The sequence below is a fragment of the Anomaloglossus baeobatrachus genome, chromosome 1 (assembly GCF_048569485.1).
Source record: "Anomaloglossus baeobatrachus isolate aAnoBae1 chromosome 1, aAnoBae1.hap1, whole genome shotgun sequence".
Classification (NCBI taxonomy): domain Eukaryota; kingdom Metazoa; phylum Chordata; class Amphibia; order Anura; family Aromobatidae; genus Anomaloglossus; species Anomaloglossus baeobatrachus.
Genome location: NC_134353.1, coordinates 384,475,138 through 384,497,570, shown reverse-complemented (window position 1 = coordinate 384,497,570; position 22,433 = coordinate 384,475,138).

The window sequence follows — 22,433 nt, the reverse complement described above, 5'->3', positions numbered from 1 at the left end:
TTAACACCTTCCCGGCGGATGTGGGGCAACGATTGATATTATATTATTTTTTATTTTTAATTTCAATCGTCCCCTCTGTAACAGAGATGATATGTAACAAGTAATGCTGTGCAAAGTGCTGCCATCAAAAATGTATTGTGGTATGTGTCTAATGCCTCTTAGTATATATATATATATATATATATATATATATATATATATATATATATATTGGTGCTCACTTCAGTTATCCTCTTTAGTATTATGAAGCTTTTTTCTGAATGTGAACACAGCTCCGCCCCTTTTGGCCATGTTTTTTCCATCTCCTATCTAAGTAAGTTCTTGGTTACCCCTCTCCACACACAGCAGTTTTTAATTGCATTGAGATGACACAGAGTTAAGGCCCTGTCACACACAGAGATAAATCTGCGGCAGATCTGTGGTTGCAGTGAAATTGTGGACAATCAGTGCCAGGTTTGTGGCTGTGTACAAATGGAACAATATGTCCATGATTTCACTGCAACAACAGATCTGCCAAAGATTTATCTCTGTGTGTGACGGGGCCTTTAGTGTCACAGAGCTAGGGACCCCAATATAGAGATATACCTTGGCGAGGTATTGGGGCTCAGTTACATTGATCAATGTGATTGCTAAGTATCTCTTTTTTCCAAATATTCTTGGCAGGTATGCATTTCATTATTCACGTTTTCAATTTCCAGTCAGCAAATTGCATTTTTCATTGCATTTGTCAGCATGCTTGTAGCATTATACTATTATCAAATTAGTGGATGTGCAGCCTTCATTTTTATTGATTATGTAGGAGAACAGTTTTGTTTTTGGTTTTGGAGAACCTTCCCTTGGACTCCTAGATGGTAAAACAGTATGTCAATCAACTAATACAATTGAACTGCATGGTTCTTTGAAATGCTATCACCTGCCAGCAATGGAGCCAAGTAAGACACTATGTATGCGACACTCCCTCATTTACTGTAGGCATTCACTCAAAGATTTGCTCAAACCACAGACTTGCAGGACAGGTTTGAGCCTTCCATTCAAAAGGATTTTTTTTAGCTGCATTTGTATATAAGTGTGAAGACACCAAACAGTAATGACTCACTACCAAAACCATTGTCAGATATGTTAATCCACATTACTTCACTATGGCCTTTTTATGTGTCTATAGGATATGTTGGGTAACAATTTCAGACATTTACACACGTATACAATACCAAGATTTACTACTTTCATACAGGAGCATATTTAACCAACATATTAGTTGAACCTCTTAATGATGACCAATTTTTTTTTTTTCAGTTATTGCATCTATGCTTTTCAGTAGCCTTATTTTTTGGGAGGCCTTATTGTAAAGTCAGCCATATTTCATGTTTTATGAGTATTGAATCACTGTGCTAATATAAACCAAGAGGGCTATTCACTTGGTTATTTCTAGCTGTTTTTCATTTTTAAAGGGAACCTGTCACCACTTTTTTGGCCTATAAGCTGCGGCCACCACCACCGGGCTCTTATATACAGCATTCTAACATGCTGTATATAAGAGCCCAGGCCACTGTGAGAACATAAAAAACACTTTATAATACTTACCTAACGGTCGTGCAGTGGGCCATATGGGCATCTCCGTTCTCCGGTGCCGGCGCTGCCTCAATCGGCCATCTTCATCCCCCTTCTCCTCTAGCCGTGGTGCATGACGCGTCCAACGTCATCCACACTCACCGGCATTCAGGTCCTGAGCAGGCGCACTTTGATCTGCCCTGAGCAGGGCAGATCAAAGTATTATAGTGCGCCTGCGCATGATCGGCGAGTGTGTATGACATAGATGCGTCATGCACACAGGCTTCAGAAAGAGAACGAAGATGGCCGATAGAGGATGCGCTGGCACCGGACAACAGAGACGCCCATAAGGCCCACCGCGCAACCGTTATGTAAGTATTATAAAGTGTTTTTTATGTTCTCACAGCGGCCTTGGCTCTTATATACAGCATTTTAGAATGCTGTATATAAGAGCCCGGTGGTGATGGCTGCAGCTTATACGCCAAAAAAGTGGTGACAGGTTCCCTTTATTTATTTTATTGGTTTTCATGAAAAACAGAACAGGTCACAATATATAATTTTATCTTGCATACCAAATTGGGAATATAGGGACCACAGAGTCCAACAAAAAAAAGGGAACCAAAAGGTATTTCTCTTATACTTCGTTGTGACAGTTATCAGATGTACCAAACACAGAAAATCCTTGTGCAAGAACCCCCCCCTCCACACCCCCACACAGGAAATGTAGCACAAAGGAAAAACTTCTAATAGAGAGAATCAAAGAGTAAGAAGAAGAAACAAGGAAGGGGGAGCAAAGAAGAGGAAACCACAGGGCCACCACCTACCCACCATGTCCATATGGGGAGGCGGAGAGTCTCATTCAAAAGTGAAGTTATGTCATGGGTTCAAGCTAGACGCCGCCAAATAGGACTCCCAGTAAAACCATTTTGTGATCACAGATTTCACATCCCCCCGCGATTGGGCCAGTACCCTCTCCATCCGATATACCGCATTCACCTCGTCAATCCACTCCTCCAAGGTTGGAGAGTCTGCTGTCTTCCAGTGGCAAGGAATAACAGTTTTGGCGGCCTGCAGAAGGTGTCACAATACAGATTTTTTTGTAAGCTTTCTGGGACATGGGAAACATGTAGAGCAGGACCGCCTCAGGACGTCTCGGCACCACTGTCCCCGAGACCTCCCAGACCACCTCCAGTACCCCATCCCAAAAGGTCTCCAAGGCTATACATGACCACCATATACAGTGCCTTGCGAACGTATTTGGGCCCCTTAGATTTTTCAACCTTTTCCCAAATTTCAGGCTTCAAACATAAAGATAATATTTTTAATGTTTATGGTGAAGAATCATCAACAAGTGGGACACAATTGTGAAGTTGAACAAAATTTATTGCTTATCTTAAACTTTTTTAAAAATAAATAACTGAAAAGTGGGGCGTGCATTATTAATCGGCCCCTTTACTTTCAGTGCAGCAAACTCACTCCAGAAGTTCATTGAGGATCTCTGAATGATCCAATGTTGTCTTAAAAGACTGATGATGATAAATATAAGCTACCTGTGTAATTAAGTCTCTGTATAAATGTATCTGCTCTGTGATAGTCTCAGTGTTCTGTTTAAAGCACAGAGAGCATCATGAAGACCAAGGAACACAACAGGCAGGTCCGTGATACTGTTGTGGAGAAGGTTAAAGCTGGATTTGGTTACGAAAAGATTTCCACAACCTTAAACATCCCAAGAAGCACTGTTCAAGCGATCATATTGAAATGGAAGGAGTATCATACCACTGCAAATCTACCAAGACCCGGCCGTCCCTCAAACATTTCATCTCAAACAAGGAGAAGACTGATCAGCAATGCAGCCAAGAGACCCATGATCACTCTGGATGAACTGCAGAGATCTACAGCTAAGGTGGGAGAGTCTGTCCATAGGAGAACAATCAGTCGTACACTGCACAAATCTGGCCTTTATGGAAGAGTGGCAAGAAGATAGCCATTTCTCAAAGATAGCCATAAAAAGTGTTGTTTAAAGTTTGCCACAAGCCACCTGGGAGACACACCAAATATTTGGAAGAAGGTGCTCTGGTCAGCTGAAACCAAAATCAAACTTTTAGGGCACAATGCCAAACAATATGTTTGGCGTAAAAGCAACACAGCTCATCACCCTGAACACACCATCCCCACTGTCAAACATGGTGGTGGCATCATCATGGTTTGGGCCTGCTTTTCTTCGGCAGGGACAGGGAAGATGGTTAAAATTGATGGGAAGATGGATGGAGCCAAATACAGGACCATTCTTGAAGAAAACCTGTTGGAGTCTGCAAAAGACCTGAGACTGGGATGGAGATTTGTCTTTCAAGAAGATAATGATCCAAAACATAAAACAAAATCTACAATGGAAAGGTTCACAAATAAACATATCCAGGTGTTAAGGCCCCTTTACACACTGCAACATCGCTAGCGATATCACAGTAACGTCATCGGTTTTGTGACGCAATAGCGACCTCCCCAGCGACATTGCAGTGTGTGACACGCATCAGCGACCTGGCCCCCGCTGTGAGGTTGCTAATCGCTACAAATGGTTCAGGACCATTTTTTGGTCCTTTATTTCCCGCTGTGCAGCATGAATCGGTGTGTTTGACACCGTTACAACAACATCGTTAGCGACTTAGAACCCAGCCCATTGCATGCTATAGCATTCCCTTTCCCGCCCCCTTACCTCCGATTGGTGGTTGCTGTTGCATTCTGATTGGGCGGCTTTCACTGAAAAGAAGGCAACTTTAGCGCTTCCGTCCTTTGTTTCAAAGCTACCTTGTTCCTGAGCGTGCTGGTTTGCGGATCATTAGAGAGTTCTCCAGTCTGCAATACTATAAAGCCTATACAGTAAGCATCATTTGATTGAAGCTGTATTGATGCTGTATAGATAAACCAGTGTGGAGTCGCCGCATAGAGAACTCTACAAAGATCCTCTAAGCAACAGAAGCTCAGGAACAAAGGATATACAAGCGCGACTTTTGCCAATCTTTCCAAGCTCGGGGTCACCAATAAGAACGCACTAGCGATCACCAATCGGAGCTGAGGGGGGTGTGTTATAAGGACACCTAGGTGGCTTCAGCGCCAAGCACCACGCCCCTAACATAGGTGTGATTCGTCAAATAGCTGCTGTGTGACCCGTCCCCAACGACCATTGAGGTCGTTCTGCAGGTCCGTATCGCTGCTGCATCGTTGTCCAGATCTGCCTGTTTGACAGCTCACCAGCAACTGTTTAGAGACTTTCCAGCGATCCCGGCCAGGTCGGGATCACTGGTAGGATCGCTAGAAAGTCTCAGTGTGTAAAGGGACCTTTAAAATGGCCAAGTCAAAGTCCAGACCTGAATCCAATCAAGAATCTGTGGAAAGAGCTGAAAACTGCTGATCACAAATGCTCTCCATCCAACCTCACTCAGCTCGAGCTATTTGCAAAGGAAGAATGGGCAAGAATTTCAGTCTCTCGATGTGCAAAACTGATAGAGACATACCCCAAGCGACTTGCAGCTGTAATCGCAGCAAAAGGTGGCGCTACAAAGTATTAACTTAAAGGGGCCGAATAATATTGCACGCCCCAATTTTCAGTTTATTATTTTTTTATAAAAGTTTAAAATAAGCACTACATTTTGTTCAACTTCACAATTGTGTCCCACTTGTTGTTGATTCTTCAACATAAAATTAAATTTTTTTTATCTTTATGTTTGAAACCTAAAATGTGGGAAAAGGTTGAAAAATTCAAAGGGGCCGAATACTTTCGCAAGGCATTGTATGCGTCATGGTGCCCCCTGACTCCCACACCTCCAACAAGTATCCGGGATCTCGGGCCACCATCTATGAAGAAGGGAAGAGACCCTGTACTATCGTGATATGACTTTATAACTAGTCTCCTGGGACTTAGTGGCAGTCACCGATTTATGCAACAAATGAAAGCAACGCTCCTATTGTTCTTTAGAGAATGCTTGGTTGAGTTCCCCCTCCCACGCTTCACAAAAGGGAGGGAGAGAGTCCAAGCCTCTGGAAATCAGTAATTTGTGTATAACTGAAATATTGTGATTGGGGGCGGTCATCGCAGTACACATGGTTTCACAACAGGATTGAGAGAATGAGAGCTTATTCGTCTGTTTAAGGGATGTAATAAAATGTTGAAGCTGACCATATTCAAAATTACGACGCAGTTTTAGGAGTTTCTCCCCCAGGATCATGAAAAGTGGGAGGATAGTTCCCTGTGGGGCTACATGCATGAGACGAAGAGGCATCCTTCTAGAACCATCTAAGAAAAAGGCAGTAGAGGCACCCGGAGGGAATCTTGGGCTATCCTTTACTGGCATCATAGGTCCCCACACACGAATCAGATCGCATTTCCTTCCGGGGGCATGTATTGTGCGTAAAGTCTGCCCAACACTATACCATACTACAAATTTACGGTGGTCAAGCCAGGGCCAAGTCCAGGGGAGGGTTGGCACCGACAAAGAACATAGATCATGGTCCAGATGCACCTATAACTTAGACCTCTTGCCATGCACTAGGTGCAGAACCCGTGCATGGGCCACAGATAGGTGATACCCTCGGCAGTTCGGCAGTCCCAGACCCCTCGCGTCCTTCGGTCTGGTCAGAACACTTCCTCATATTCTAGGCCATCCTTTGGACCAGACAACTTGAATGAATAATTTTTTAATCTTATGCCAGTATTACGCAGGCATATGAATGGGCACCGCCTGCAGAAGGTATAACAATCTGAGCAGGACCGTCATCTTGAGGGCGCCAACCCTCCCAAACCAAGACACTACCCTCTGATGCCATGTGGCTAGGTCCTTCTCCAATTTAATAAGGAATTGTTGAAAGTTAAGTAAGAACAGTCTGGACAGGTCAGATGGAATGGTGATGCCTAGGTACCTGACACTATTGCTTTGGGGCCACTTAAAAGGGTGATTGGATTTTTAGAAGGAAACTAAATTTTGAGGGAGGGAGATGTTCAAGGCCTCCGATTTATCAAGCTTCATCCGGAAATTGGACCATTTACCAAAGCTTTCCAACTTGGACATAGATGTTCAAGGCCTCCGATTTATCAAGGTTCATCCGGAAGTTGGACCATTTACCAAAGCTTTCCAACTTGGACATCAGAGACGGGAGTGCCTCAAGTGGATTGGTGAGATAGACTAAAAGATCATCGGCAAAAGCCGAGCATTTATATTCCTGGTTTGCTTTCTGAATCCCGCGGATGTCCGAGTTGGCTCGTAGAGCAGCCATGAGATGCTCCATCACCAGAATGTATAGTAAAGGGGATAGGGGACACCCCTGTCTTGTCCCATTATGAATGGTGACAGGGGCAGATAGGGAGCCATTATTCTTTACGCGAGCCGACGGGGAATGGTACAGAGCAAGTATTTTAGCCATCAGGTTGGGGCCCAGCTCAAGATGATTTAGTGTTTGAGAAAGTGATTCCCATGATATCCTGTCAAAGGCCTTCTCGGCATCTAGTGACAGGATCATCAAAGGGATCTCCCGGACACGAGCGTATTGAATAATGTCCAGGGTTTTGAGGGTATTATCTCTAGCCTCTCATCCCGGAACAAACCCCACCTGATCTAGGTGGATCAGATCCGGAAGGAGAGGATTTAGCCTGTGGGCAATAAGTTTAGCATAACAGTTGATGTCTACATTAAGCAGGGAAATGAGTCTGTAGCTACCACATATGCTTGGGTTCTTACCTGCTTTGGGGATGACTGTAATATGCACAGATGTATAGTCCATTGGGAAAAAGGTGGTCTCCAATATTGAATTGAAAGACTCCAGCATCAGGGGAGCAAGCAGAGCCGAAAAGGATTTATAGAATTTTGCTGTTAGCCCGTCTGGATCTGGACTCTTATTGCAAGGTGCATCCTGGATAACCTGCAAAAGTTCTTCCATCGTAAACAGGACCTGGAGATTTTCAATTATGGTACTATTAGATTTTTTAAAGGGGGAAGGGGGGCCACTAATTGTGGTGTTGGGGGGCATCCTGGTGGGGGGCAGATTGTACAACCTAGAATAATATTTATGAAAGGCACTTGAAATCTCCGTGGTGGTATGCACCAATCTATCTGATGAGTCCTTGATACAAGGAATCAGGGCTGTTGCCCTTTTGGCTCGCAGTGCGTTAGCTAGTATTCTACCTGGTTTGTCGCCAAACTCGTAAAACCTGCTCCTGCCCAATTGGATAATGTGTCTATATTAGGAGTCCAATAATTTTTTCACCTCCAACCTCGCTCTCAGGAGTGATTGGAGTCTCGAGGCTGTAAGCGCACATTTATGGAGAAGTTCTAGGGTTGTGACTCTTTGGAGAGATTCTGTAATGGCTTCTGCCCTGTCTTTTTTAATTCGGGAGCCATGTTTAATGAGAGTCCTGCGAAGGACACATTTCAAGGCATCCCACTTAAATACAGCTGCAGTGGTATCTGATGAGTGGTCCCCAACAAAATTTGAGATAGCGATGCGAATATCTGAGATGCAACTCTTATCTAGAAGCATGGACTTGTTAAGCCGCCAAGATCCCGTCGTCCTCGCCATGGAGGGAATATGTATGGAGCAGAACACAGTGGTGTGGTCTGACCATGAGATGTTACAAATCCCCATATAGGACAACCAAGACAAAACGTTATGCTGAACCAGAACATAATACAAGCGACTGACCACCGCCAGGTGGTCACAGAGAAACAGTACACCCCACACAACACCATCCCACATCAGGAACCATCTGCCACAAAATTGTAGCCACCCCCCTCAGGGTAGGAAGGACACACCAGTGGGAGGGGCCAGGTGGATTGGGAGTGCCCACCTAGGGGTCTTGAGGATCCGGGGGAGGGAACCAGTCAGTTGAAGTTGAAGTGTCAGTGTGAGAGTTCAGTTCAAGTGGAGGTTCAAGTCGGAGTTGAAGTGAAGTCTGCGCCTAGTGAAGGGTAGCCAGGGTAGTGGCCCTGGTCTACTGGCTAGGTGGCAAGCAGTGGACCGTGTCCAAAGGCGACGGGAGTCCGGTCGCGGGAAATCTAAAGTGGACCGGGGCAGTGTTGGAGCCCGCCGGTACCGACAGCGGAGATCCGATCCGGAAACCATGCACAGGCGGGATACCTGAACCCTAGTTAGAAGACTGTTGCAAGCCCCTTCTCGAATTAACCAGGCTGGGAACAAGGTTCCAGACGTTGTTCCAGTGTGTTAGCCCAGATTGAGCGAAACGGCAGCCCACTGCGGGGGATAGGAAATCCGAAACAACCCAAGGGTCAGTTTTCGCGGGCACATCTCCCAACAAAAACAGAACCGGGAGAGGACTTCCCCATTCCACACGAGGTTGTCCAAAAGAGGAGAAAAGTACATAGTGCCGAAGGAAGGGACATTGGTACACCAGACGGGTGTGGGAACCGTATACACCCGGAGGCGGCAGCCGGCCACTGACACCTTGGTTTACCAGCGAACTTGTGTGCAATCATTTAATCGTGAGTACACCAACACCCTCCGGTCTGGCCCGGCGCACCACCACCGGCAGCCATCACCTCCCGTGTTCTGGACATTGAGCCCCGGGGCATCCACCCCTACCCACGGAGGGGTCAAACACCTAGCTGCCGCTACATCGTCCCCGGGTACTCCCCAACAGCAGCGGTGGTACTCCACCTTACCACACACCGTGGGTGGCGTCACAAAGTATCTACAACAATCCCCGGTACATATTACATCCCCTTTTTCTTTGAGTGTCCGCACGACCCCCGGGTCCGGAGACCCCTCAAGCCACTGCAGATCCAGATCCGAGCAGCCCGGCTGCTGACGTGGGGGCGGAACACTATTGCCACCCCCTTTGAGCGTGTCTCCAGGTTGTTGGCAAAAAACCATGTAGTGTAGTATTTGTTTTTAATTTTTGGGGTGTGGTTAGTTTTAAAGTGTGTCACCTTAAGGCAAATCAGGTGTACCTTACGTTTGTGAAGGTGATAAAGGATCTGAGCCCGTTTCTCCGGGATGTTGAAGCCCTTCACATTGAAGGACGCAATGTTCAGGTCCGCCATTCATAATGTAGTTTGGATTCTGCGATGGGAGAAGGGCAGGACTGTGGTTTTGGTGGATGATCCCCGTGGCAAGGTGCGGTATAGAGAAAGGGGTAGAAAAAAAGAAAAAAAGTCAGGAATCAGAGAAACAAAACAAAAGCAGAGGGATAGCCTCCGCACTTAACACTAAGCATGTCAATACAATCAGCGGGAGCATGCCCGACTCAAACCAGCAGGGCAGGAGTTCCCAACCTATTGGGGGGAAAAAGTGGTCAGGCATAACCAAAAGACAGGTCCTTTTCAACTGAGCAATATTAAAGAGAAACATATAATATTATACAAAACCACCGGCATTCTACTGCCGAAACGCAATCAACATCCCCGACATGTATCGCAGTAACCTCAGGTGGGCTCCCTGTCGTCCGCACCCTCTACAGGTGGAGTCGAGACTCCAGTGGCTTGGGCGCGGTCGTCTCTTGCCCCCGGATCTCTCCTCCCTCCGAGGGAGACCCGTGGACTGCTGACTTGTAGCAGGGCCCTGAGAAGTTCCCTTGCGCTGCCTCACACCCCACGGGAGGAGCAAGGTGTTAAACCACTGGGGAAGCAGGACAGCCAGCAGGCCCAATCCTGCTGCGAATGAGGGCAAATCATCAGGGGAACGAAGGACATAATATTTTGAGCCCTGGCGGACCGAGGGGGAAAAGGGAAATTCCAACAGAACTGGACCTCTCTGTCCTTTAAGACGTCTAGCAGAGGTTTGAGGCCCGCTCTCTGAGCCAGGGTATGTCGGGAAAGATCCGGTAAGATTCTAATAGGTGTGCCATTGTAGGAGAGATCAGATTTTTTCCTTGCCGCCAACAGGATCGCCTCCTTGAGAGCATAGAAGTGGACCCGGCAGATAACGTCCCTTGGGCGGGGATCCTCCGGTTGAGAGGACGAAGCGCTCTATGGGCTCTATCAAGTTCCATTCCAGCCCCTGGTGGACGCCTTAGGAGCTTGTTGAAGATTGTGGTTAGCACCGAGGGGACATCCACAGAAGCAATAGACTCTGGCAGGAGATTATTTCTCCTATTGCGGTTCTCTAGATGCTCCATATTTTGCTGTAGGGAGAACAATTGCTTGGTGTGCTCTTGTACTGTAGCTTGTAAGGTATAGATAGAGGCAGAATTGTTTTCTTGTACTGTGGAGACAGCATCCACTCTAGCAGATAGAGACGAGAGTTCCGCTCTGAATTGGGCAAATTCCTGCTTGCATTCTGCTACGACTTGATTTGCTAAAGCCGCAATGTCACTTTTGGTAGGTATTGCCTGCATAAGGGTGCTGAGGTCTGCCAGGGAGGCTGGTCTATCCTCTCCTTCTGAAACTAGGAGGAGGGCCACAGGAGTTATATAGTAATTTGATTGCGATCTGTAGGGCTGTGGCCTCCCCTCCCCCTGGGATACGACCATGATCGGCACATGTAGTATCACCTGAGTGTCAGGGCCCAACTGATGCAAGGGTGGTGATCTCTCAGGTGGGGCAGGAAGTTGGGGGGGAGCTGTCTGCCCATGAGGAGCCTGTGGACCACCTGGATAGAGGGCTTGGTGCTGCTGCCCCCTTCGGTATCACCCATTGCGCCGTCTCCTCATCTTCTTGGGGGAGCGACCACCCCCATCCCCCTCTGCCATCTGAGGGAGACGGGTGCCCCCCCACTCGTTTCTAGCTGTTTTTATCCATTTTACAGATAGAATACGCTTATTAAGGTCTGCGGGGATATGGATCAGTTTTTGATCATTGATCAGTTTTTGCCTTTATGGCTATTAATTTCTATTGGGCAAAAAAATAGCCGTCAGTAAACATGCGAAAACGGATCAAATACTGATGAGTCCTGGTTGTTACACGTCTGTAATGCGGATGTTTACTATGAATTACATTTTTCATGAATTTCATTTTTTTTTCTAAAACACCTGTCATCTGCCAAATTACTGAGATCATGAAAAATGTGCTGAAAACTTGATTTTTTGGGGGCCTTTCGTTCCTTTTCCATTAGTTTGGCGTACTGTGAAAAATGTGCCATCCTGTGCATCAGCACCCATGACCAATGTACACTAGAAACTACAATCATTACAAGCCACCCTTGCCCTGCCTATGTAAGCGACATGAGACACGTCACAGCTAATATGGTGATGACCGTAGAGTTGTGTTAGCAAGTATTTAAGACTTTTTGGTCCCGTTAACACACTACACATACAGATAAACTGCTATGGAGACATGAAACATTTCTCTGCCACATTTTACCTTGCCTAAATTCTACGATCGGTCGTGTAACCTCTGCCCTGATCAGTAACGGCGAGAATTCTGATACTCCTTATCTTATCAGTGAACAGATATAGGGATCCCCTGTTTCACCACTGAGCTGCGGTGATGACTGGGTGCATGCTGTACAAGCCAAGCCGCACGTATTCTGATTGCACATGGAGAGAAAAATCAGCAGGAAACAACTGCATGTGCTATAAAAGAATACATACAAACATATATGATAGGATATTTTGGGAGGTGATAACTTATAGTACATAGCTATTTTAATATATTGGTAACATATGGCATGCTTGCCATCCATTGTATAAATAAATCCCCCTTATTTTAAGATGCTAGATCAATGTATAAATGTATTATTACATTACAAACCATGTGTTTTATAGGTTCCTCATAGAACCTAATTTGCAATGTGAAAAAGGAAACACAAAAAGGTAATACATCTAAACAGTTTTCTTTTTATCCAGGGTTTATGAAGCTGACAGTGTGAGTCCTTATAAGCACGGAAAGCACTTGTGTGACGCCCCTGGACTATCAGGTCGTCACAGGGTATTGTACAATCTGCCCTTACGTGCAATATCCACATCCTTCTTGTTTATGGGTCCCCAACTATATGGTGTTGTTTACATCAACTAATTAAATCCTAGGTACACGCTCCACCACACCCACCAGACACCCCAGTGGACGGCCTGAGTGGAATAGGGTTGCCCACTTGGGGGGTTGGTTAGTGGAGGTCAGGAGTGTCAGGAGGAGTGAGAAGTGTGTTGGAAGTGAAGGAGAGAGAAGGTCAGGAGCAGGGCTCTTAGGATGCTATCTAGGTGGCAGATGGTGGTCTGGGTCTAGAGGAGCTGGACCCCGGTTGCAGGGGATCGTGGCAAGGAGCACGGAACTGCCGAGGAGGACAGCTGGTGGCCTTGCGCCATCACCGGGCTGGGACCAGGGCACGACGGGGTACGTGGACCCTAGGTCAGGGAGTAGCTTCAGGCAACATGACAATTCACCCGATGAGAACGGAGCCTTCAAGATCCGCTCTCCACTCGAAAAAAATCGGGGTACTAGCGCAACGAGGGGGATAGGACTTTCCACTAAAATGTTCCAAGAAATCCCAAGTGTGAACCATGAGCGCAAGCTCCCACACTTAGCCACAGTGGGGAGCGGGACCCGGCAAGTTCCATACTACCAGGACCAACAGAGAAGTAAACTTAGTGCCAGGAGACAGGTCACAGATCACCAGGCAGCACCATTGGGGACGGGACCCAAACTAGCTCCCCTCAGCGGCAGCAGTATCCAGAACTTTAGTTTATCCAGTTGTTGGTGTCAGCTTAATGGACTGAGTGAGTAGGCAAGTGACCCCCTTCACTCCGCACGTCACTCCCTTGCCACCAACACCGAATCTCGGGGCATCCCCCCTACCCGTGGAGGGTCACAACACCTGGCTGCCCCTTTCCATCACCCCCGGTACTCCCAACTGCAGCGGTGGTACTCCAAATTATCACATACCACAGGTGGCATCACAAACTCTAATACAATCCCCTGTAAATACCCCCTTCATTTTAGTGGCCGGGGTCTGTAGACACCTGGAGCCACCATGGCACACTTGCATCCATAATGCGTATTCGCTATAGTCTGAAACTGCCCCAAAAGACATGCTTTATATTCATTTTTCAGTTGTTTCCAGTGGTCCAAGCATTTTCTTCACATGTACTAGTTGGATGAGTTGCTGTAACCATAGACAGCTAATCAGTGAAAATAGTTTACATACAAAATCCAATGAATAAACTAACATTGACAGACTGGAACAGAAAGAGAGGACCCTGTACTTGAGGGTGTAGAGTCTACAGATGCACTATTGGGGATTTTTTACTTGAAACACTTTAATTGAAATAATTGAAAAAAATTAACTTTCAAAGCAGAGGTTTCAAAGAATGTCTTCAAAAGGTAAAGAATGTACAATAGCAAGTGGTTGGCGCATTCTAAATTGCTATATATCCTTAAAACTGTGCAGCTTAACTCTGGGGGTTGGGATTTAATTGATTTTATTTGCATTCATTCACATTTGTGCAATATGTGGCCACCCTAAAGTCAATTTACAAAGATAATTGTGAATGAGTGATGTTAAAAATGTTTCTTTCACAATTATCTTGCTGTGTAAACAGGCGACCGATCACCCGATGAATAAGCAAAACGCTTGTTCATTGGGTGAAATTATCATCATTCTTGGTTGTGCATCGTCCTGTATAATCAGGGTCTCACTGCCAAAACATATGGCTGCCTATGCACACTGAGCGATCTATACTAGATTGCTCGGTGTACATCAAGTGCTATGGTCAGCCTGTGTAAACAGGCGAATGACCATGGATTGGTAAGTTTACTGATCGCCAGTCGTATTGTGCTACTAGTTGGTCCGTTGCAGTGTATATAACCCTTTAGAAAGATTACAATGATATTTACAATTACATTATATTGGATATTACTGATTTTATTTCATTTATGTAGTTGACTCTCATTACGGTGTAGCCACATATGTGACAAGTAACATTGAAAACGCAATGCTTGTATCTACATCTGTTGAAAATGACATCCATGAAGTTGTGAGCAAAGTTGGCGATATCACAATTGTTAATATTTACAAGCCTCCTGCAGTACAATGGCCCACAGAAGTCATTCATGTTCACCCACACCCTACTGTATACATAGGAGATTTTAATAGCCACCACGAGCTTTGGCAATATGCTAGCAACGATGACAATGGCGAGTATCTGGTAAACTGGTCTGAAGCGCATAATATATTCCTCGTTTTTGATGCAAACGACTTTCCAACTTTCCAGTCAGCAGCCTGGCAGAGAGGATACAATCCTGACTTATGTTTTGTCTCACGCAATAGAAACAATCAACCTTTGTCTACATCTCGATGTGTTGTCAAACATTTCCCTCGTAGCCAGCATCGCCCTGTCATCATCACCATTGGAGTATCTATTCCTCTTGTAACGTCGTATCCGCGTCCTCGATGGAACCTTGCCAAAGCCAACTGGAAGAAGTTTGCAGATCACCTTGATAAGTGTATCGGCTGGATACCACCAATCAGTAAAAACTATGAACGGTTTTGTAAAGCAGTTATTACAGCTGCAAAGAAATCAATACCACGTGGCTTTCGCAAAGAATATATCCCAGGATGGTCTGATGAATGTGAACAACTGTACAGACAATTTCTTGAGAGTAAAGATGGTGAAATTGGTGAGGAATTGTTGAACAAACTGAATGCAGCACGTTGTATTAAATGGATGGAAACAGTTGAGAATTTGGACTTTAAAAGGTCCAGCAGAAAAGCATGGTCTCTTTTAAGAAAACTAGAAGGAAATCGTAAAGTAAAGCACAAAACGAATTCTATAACTTCAAATCAAATTGCAGCACATATTGTGAACATATCAAGAAGCCCAAAAGACCGAGCTCACACCATAGAAGTTAAAAGTAAGTTTAAGCTACTAAAATCATCAGTGGCACCATCTGAAGAATACTCACGTGCTTTTACAACCTGTGACATTGAAATTGCCCTTGCTGAAACTAAAATTAACAAAGCTCCCGGCTCTGATGGGATCCATCCTGAATTTCTCAAAAACTGTGGACCTTATGCGAAAAAATGGATGGCAAAGTTCTTCTCAGATATTATGGAGAATGCTCAAGTCCCTAGTAAATTAAAACATGCCAAAATAATTGCATTGTTAAAACCTGGGAAGCCTGAAGATAATCCATCAAGCTATAGACCCATTGCCTTGTTGAGTTGCTTATATAAGCTCCTAGAACGCTTAATATATAACAAGATCAGTCTAAAGATTTTCGACTCAATACCTATAGAGCAAGCCGGCTTCAGACCTGCTCGAAACTGTAGTGACCAAGTCTTAGCTTTGACAACTCTCATTGAAGCTGAATTCCAGAAGAACAAGAAAGTTTCAGTGGCGTTTATCGATCTCTCTGCTGCATATGATACTGTGTGGAGGGAAGGACTTTTATATAAATTTCTGAAGGTGATTCCATGTAAGAAAATGATGTACCTCTTGAACAATATGATTGCAAATCAAACTTTTCATCTTATTATGGGCGATTCAACCAGTTGTAAGAAATCTTTAAACAACGGACTGGCCCAGGGATCAGTGCTGGCACCTTTCCTGTTTGCCCTGTACCTAGCTGATATTCCTAAAACAGTGTCACGGAAATTTGGATATGCCGATGACTGGGCACTTGCTATGGTAAGCAAAACAATGGAGGAAGCAGAGGACGTTCTTACAAAAGATCTTAGTGTAATGGGAAAGTACTTCCGACAATGGAGATTAAAACCTAACCCATCAAAAACGGAAGTTTGTTGCTTTCATTTACACAATGCAAGTGCCAAAACTGAACTTAAAGTACAATTTGAAGGCCAATCTGTTAAACACAATTTCAATCCTAAGTACTTAGGTGTAACCCTTGATAGAAGTCTAACTTTTAAATCCCATCTGGATAAATTGGCACAGAAACTGAAAGCACGTAATAATATTATTCAGAAACTTTGTGGATCCTCATGGGGCTCGGCAACATCTGTTTTGAGAACATCTACTCTTGCCCTGGTGTACTCTGCTGCAGAATACTGTGCTCCAGCATGGTTAAATAGCTGTCATGTAAACTTAATTGACACTCAGCTGAACAACTCTTTGCGTATAATATCTGGTGCTATTAGACCTACACCTGTTCACTGGTTACCTGTGCTGGGTCATATCGCACCCGCAAATCTAAGAAGACAAAAGCTCCTACTTAAAGAGTACACTAAAGTAGTGAATAATGAAAAACTTCCAATACACCAAAATATCAGAGATGTTACAATACAGCGATTGAAATCAAGACATCCACCCATCCGAACTGCAATCACCTTGCATGAACAAAACTTCAATTTAGAGGAGAAATGGCGAGAACTTTGGGTCAATGTAGTAGAAGGTGATCCCCAAATGTTCCCTAATTTACAAAACCCTCCACCAGGCTTCAATCTACCAAGGAAAACATGGGTTACTCTAAATCGTATCAGAACAAACTTTGGCGTCTGTGCAGATTTTATGTATAAGTGGGGAAAATATGACTCTCCGACCTGTGACTGTGGAGCAGATCGTCAAACTATCTAGCACATTGTTGAGGAGTGCCCCCTAAGATCCTACCATGGTGACAAGAAGGATTTCTATATTGTAAATGATAACGCTATTGCATATATAGAAAATCTTGATATTCAAATTTGATTTTTATCCTTTTGATATTTTTCAATCACTGTCTATTGTCTGGTGTTTATTTTTATATGATGGTAAGATATACATTCATACGATTAAATAAATAAATGTAGTTGGTCTTTGAAAATAAACAATGGCAATTGTATGGGAAATTGTATAGTAACCTGGTAAATTGAGAAACCAGTTCCATATACATGGTATAAGTTTAAATCTAGTAAATGCATGTGTAAATACATGGTAAAAGGTCTACTTGTGTCAATCAGCTTCTAAGTTAAAGGGTAAATGTTTTCCAGTTCATTTTTGCATATAAAGTAGACACTTATGGCTTGGATGGAGCAAAGAGTTCTCATGCTGGTGTTACATTTGTTCGCATTACAATTCTCTTTCGATTTCCATGTGTTAAACATGCTAACAAGCTTGATCTAAGAAAAATAATCCATTTGTCTTGCATTGCCTACCCAAAACAATCCAAACCTTCAGACAAAACTAATCCTCAGGCAGTTTTTTCGCATCCTCTATAATAAAGCAACTAAATGTAAGAATGGATCTCAAATTACTCCAGGTATAACCACGTGTTTATAGAGCAAAGGCTTAAATTAATAACAAAACATAAAATTTGTGTCTTCGTTAGCCGAGGCACAATGGTAAAAATAAACTCCATAAATAAAGCACATAGGAAAAATAACATTTAATATAAATTGACCCAATTTTGGAAACTACACACATTTCTTAAGGAATTTACATAGGGATGTAGTCACCATTTTGGACTAAAGGATAATTCAAAAATAGTTTATAACATTTGCAAGCAAAAATTAATAATTGATTATTTTTTCCAACTAAAATGTTTTAGCTCTATATTTTTCATTTGCACAAGGGGTAATAGGACAAGATAGACAAGATAGACCTCACAGTCTGTGAAGCCAATTCTCCCAAACATGGCAAACCGGACTACTGTTTGTGAAAACGACATACCTTGGAAGAAAATAAACTCTATTTGACTTTTGGTCTGCAGGTTTGGAAAGTCTGGTTTCACCATGTAGGTGCCAGAACAGCAGAAAACCCACAAAGTGTCCCCATTTCTACATCCTTTACGGCAGAGGTGGGAAACCTTTTTACTGCCGGGGGCCATTTGGAAATTTCTACCAACTTTCAGGGGCCGCACAAAATTATCAATATGAGAATGACACTGCTATATTTGATCAAACAATTAATTAACATTCCCCTACTGTGGTGGCTGGAGCTGCTTCTCTTTGGTGCGGCTGTGATGTTTGGTGATACTAATCAAGTTTCTTCTCACAACTGCTTTTCCAGGTTTGTCTCAGTCTGGAGTGCAGTCAACTCTTTGTAATAATATGAAATTAAGATTGGTAAATCATATACATTACATAACAGATGCTGTATATACATCAAAGGAGACGCTGGACGCACACACATCACATAGGAGACACTGGGACTGCTGTATGTACCTCACAGGAGATGCTGAAGGCACACACATTACATAGGAGACACTGGGGGCACATACATAACTGAAGAGGCTGGCTGGGGGCATATACATCACATAGGAGACGCTGGGACTGATGTGTATACATCACATAGGAAACACAAGAACTGCTGTATATACATCACAGGAGACACTGGGGGCACATACATCACAGGAGGAGCTGGGGACATATATATGCCCCAGCCCCTCCTGTGATGTGAATGCCCCCAGCCCCTCCTGTGATGTATATGTCTCCAATGTCTCCTGTGATGTGTATGCCCCCAGCATCTCCAATATGATGTAGATGTATAAGTCACAGGAGAAGCTGGGGGAAAACACAACACAAGAGGGGCTGAGGAGGCATACACAAAACAAAAGGGGATGGGGAGGCATACACAACGCAAGAGGGGCTGGAGGGGCATACACATTGCAAGATGGGCTGGGGGGCGTACACATTGCAAGAAAGGCTTGGGGGTGTACATATCGCCCCCAGCCCCTCTTGTGATGTGCACTCTCCCAAGCCCCTCTTGCGTACACATCACAAAAGGGGCTGGGGGCATACACATCACAATAGGGGCTGGTGCACACACATTACTGGGGAGGGGGCACAGACATCACTGGGAAGGGGGCACAGACATCACTGAGGAGGAAGCACAGACATCACTGAAGGAGAGCACATATATCACTGGGGAGGGAGCACAGACATCAGTTGGGAAGGAGCACAGACATCGAGCACAGACGTCACAGGGGGATAGCACAGACATCACTGGGGGGAGCACAGACATTACTGGGGGGGACTGGGGGCACGGACAGCACTTGCAGAGCACAGACTTCACTAGGGGGCATGGACATCACTGGGGGGGCTGCACACAGCACTGGGGGGTTGGACACAGCACTTGCAGAGCCCTGACATCACTGGGGGGACACAAACCTGGGTTGATACACAGCATGGGGGGGCACAGCACTGAGGGTTGCATACAACTCTGGTGGGGGGGTAGTACACAAAACTGGGCGGCCACAAAGCACTGGACGAGGCACAGAGCGCCGGAGGGCAGGCGCCGGAGACACAGCGCCAGAGAGCAGGTGACGGACTCACAGCGCCGGAGGGCAGAGGGGGGGACACAAAGCTCCGTGCTTGGAGGGCAGAGGGGCGGGCATACAGCTCCAGAGGTCAGAAGGGTGGGCACACACAGCTCCAGAGGGCAGTGGGGCGGGCACACACAGCTCTGGAGGGCAGAGGGGCGGGCACACACCGCTGGAAACTGTGAACCTACTGTGGAACAGAAGCGCAAAGCGCTAAACTCGCCCACAAAGTAAGTTTTGTGCACGCTGGCACTGGCCAGCGGGAGACCACATTGGTACGCACAAGCAGCGCATGTGGTGATTTAAAGGGCAGGAGGCCTACAAGACCGGAGCAGGGGCCTCAGCACTTCTGCCCCTGGGAATCTGCCCGGGGGCCACATAAAAGGTCATAAACGCCGGAAGTTCCCCACCCCTGCTTTATGGAATTCATCTGTAATGAGCACTTTTACCCCACATGTCTTTGACTGATATTTACCATTTGGCTGTGTGAAAATGAAAGATTACGTTTGTTACCCTAAGGCTATGTGCGCACGTTGCGTACAGTTCACTGCAGTCATTTCTGCAGCGATCTGAAGAGCACATGTGCGCTTTAAATCGCTGCAGAAATGTCCGTAGTGAAGCCGATTCCATGCGCTCTGCCTGCAGCTCCTGCCATAGACAGAGCAGGAGCTGCCGGCAAAGCGCACGGAAGAAGTGACATGTCACTTCTTAGAACGCAGCGCTTCGGCAGTAGCCGAAGCGCTGCGCTCTAAAACGCCACGTGCGCACGGCCCCTGCACAATCTCCATAGACTGTGCAGGGGACGCAGGACGCATGCAGTTACGCTGTGCTACAAAGCGCAGCGTAACTGCATGTATTTACGCAACGTGGGCACATAGCCTAATAGATTTAGATCAAAATGTTAATTTTTTTAACCATAAACTTGTTTGTGTAAGTTGTACATGTTGCATAATAGAGGAAAAGAAAATTAATCCTATATGTGACAAATACAAAATTAAAATCACATAATATAATTTAAAAAAAATAATTGGATCTCTTACAGTATGGTTCATAAAACCACCAAAGTAATATTTCCAAAACTCTACATACTCCTATCACTAACACTAAGAAATTAAAAGGAAGAGAATATGAGAAATAGATAGAAAAGGAAAGAAAGAGAGAAAAGGAAAGTAGAAAAAAAGGAAAGAGAAGCATGGGTACCAAATGTTGTTTTATTTAGCGGTAATTTCGATTGATAAGCAAATCAATTCAAGAAAACCAAAGAAAATTCAATAGATTCCCTGAACATGATCCATTCTTGCCAGGTTCAAAAGAAACCTTCGGAACTGTTTTTGTTAAATGCTGTAAGTGTGTCGCCCGGGGACCAGGGGGTACTCAGATCCGGGCCACGGGGTCACTTCTGTGGGTATCACGGTGGCGTGACCCGGTCTGTGATCCCAGGCTCCACAGTAAAAGGGGTTTGTTAAGGGAGATTTATATTGTCCGTGACGCCACCCACGGTTGTGGTGATTGGAACACCACCGCTGCTCCGGACGGGGATCCCGGGAGTGATGATATGGAGCAGCTAGATGTTATTTTTCCCCTCCATGGGTAGGGGGTTGGTTGTCCCGGGGCCCGGTGATGGGGATAAGCAGGGAGCAGGGCGCAGTGCAGTGCCCAAGGGCACGGGCGTACTCACAAGTAATTCACACGGAGTCACTGGTAAACTAGGAATTGCCGGTGTCCGCAGCCTTCGGTACGGGGGTGCTGGTGTCCCACACACGGTGCAGCAGCTCCTGTTCTTTCCCTGCAGCCAGGTGCCTTTCTCTCCACTCTCTTCCTCTTTCTCCTCAGCCGGGAACGGGGAATCCACTCCCCTGCAGTGATCCGGGTCACCCAGGTACCGGGGGGCCACTACCCTGCCCGGCTACCTCTGGCCCCTTCCTCACTCGCAGCCTGTCCCGGCCCTCTCGGAGCACGCTTCACTTTTCAGCCTGGGAGCTACAACTCCAGGCTTCTCTTCTCTCTGTCTCTCCAAACACTCTGCTCCAGCCCCTCCCCTCTGCTCTGCTTTTCTCTTACCCTGGGGGATGTGGTTTGTCTTGCTGCACCGTGTGAGATCAGATTACCAAGGAGGATTAACTCTTTCTGTGACAACCTGGCTTTGCCAGGGCGTCACACACCCCCTTGGTAAAACACGGCCCGTCCTCGGGCCGTCTGGCCACCAACATTTATTAAAACTGGAAAAATCAACACATTACAATCATACATCTTCCCACATCGGGAGGTACATTTTCTTAACTCTAAACTGTTCTGCCGCCCCCACCTGCTGTGCAGATGGCCTCCTCCTGAACTTGAGGGCGTTCAACAGGGGTGACAGTCCATAAAACAGTCAACTTTTTAACTTGTGGGTAGCCGTCCATGCTCCACTACCACTGCCGCTGCCGCCACTCCCAGTACGGGGCACGGGTTCCGTGCTCTGCCTCCTGCTCAGAAGCCAGGCCCACTTGGATGCCCTCGGCGCCGGCTACAACCGGCCTCGCTAACTGCCGAGGGCTCCATCTCTCACTGGCCTGCTCCTCCTCTCTGCAGGTGCACTCCGGCTGCTCCACAGCCGTGACGGGGTACCTGGGAGCGGCTGGCACCACATCTGGGGCAGACTTCCAATCGGGTGCCACCTCCGTTGCGGCCGGGCGGACTGCCGGAGCCGACGTCATCACCGTGGCGGCTGGGCGGACTGCCGGAGCCGGGTAAGATGTCATCGGGGTTGCGGCTACT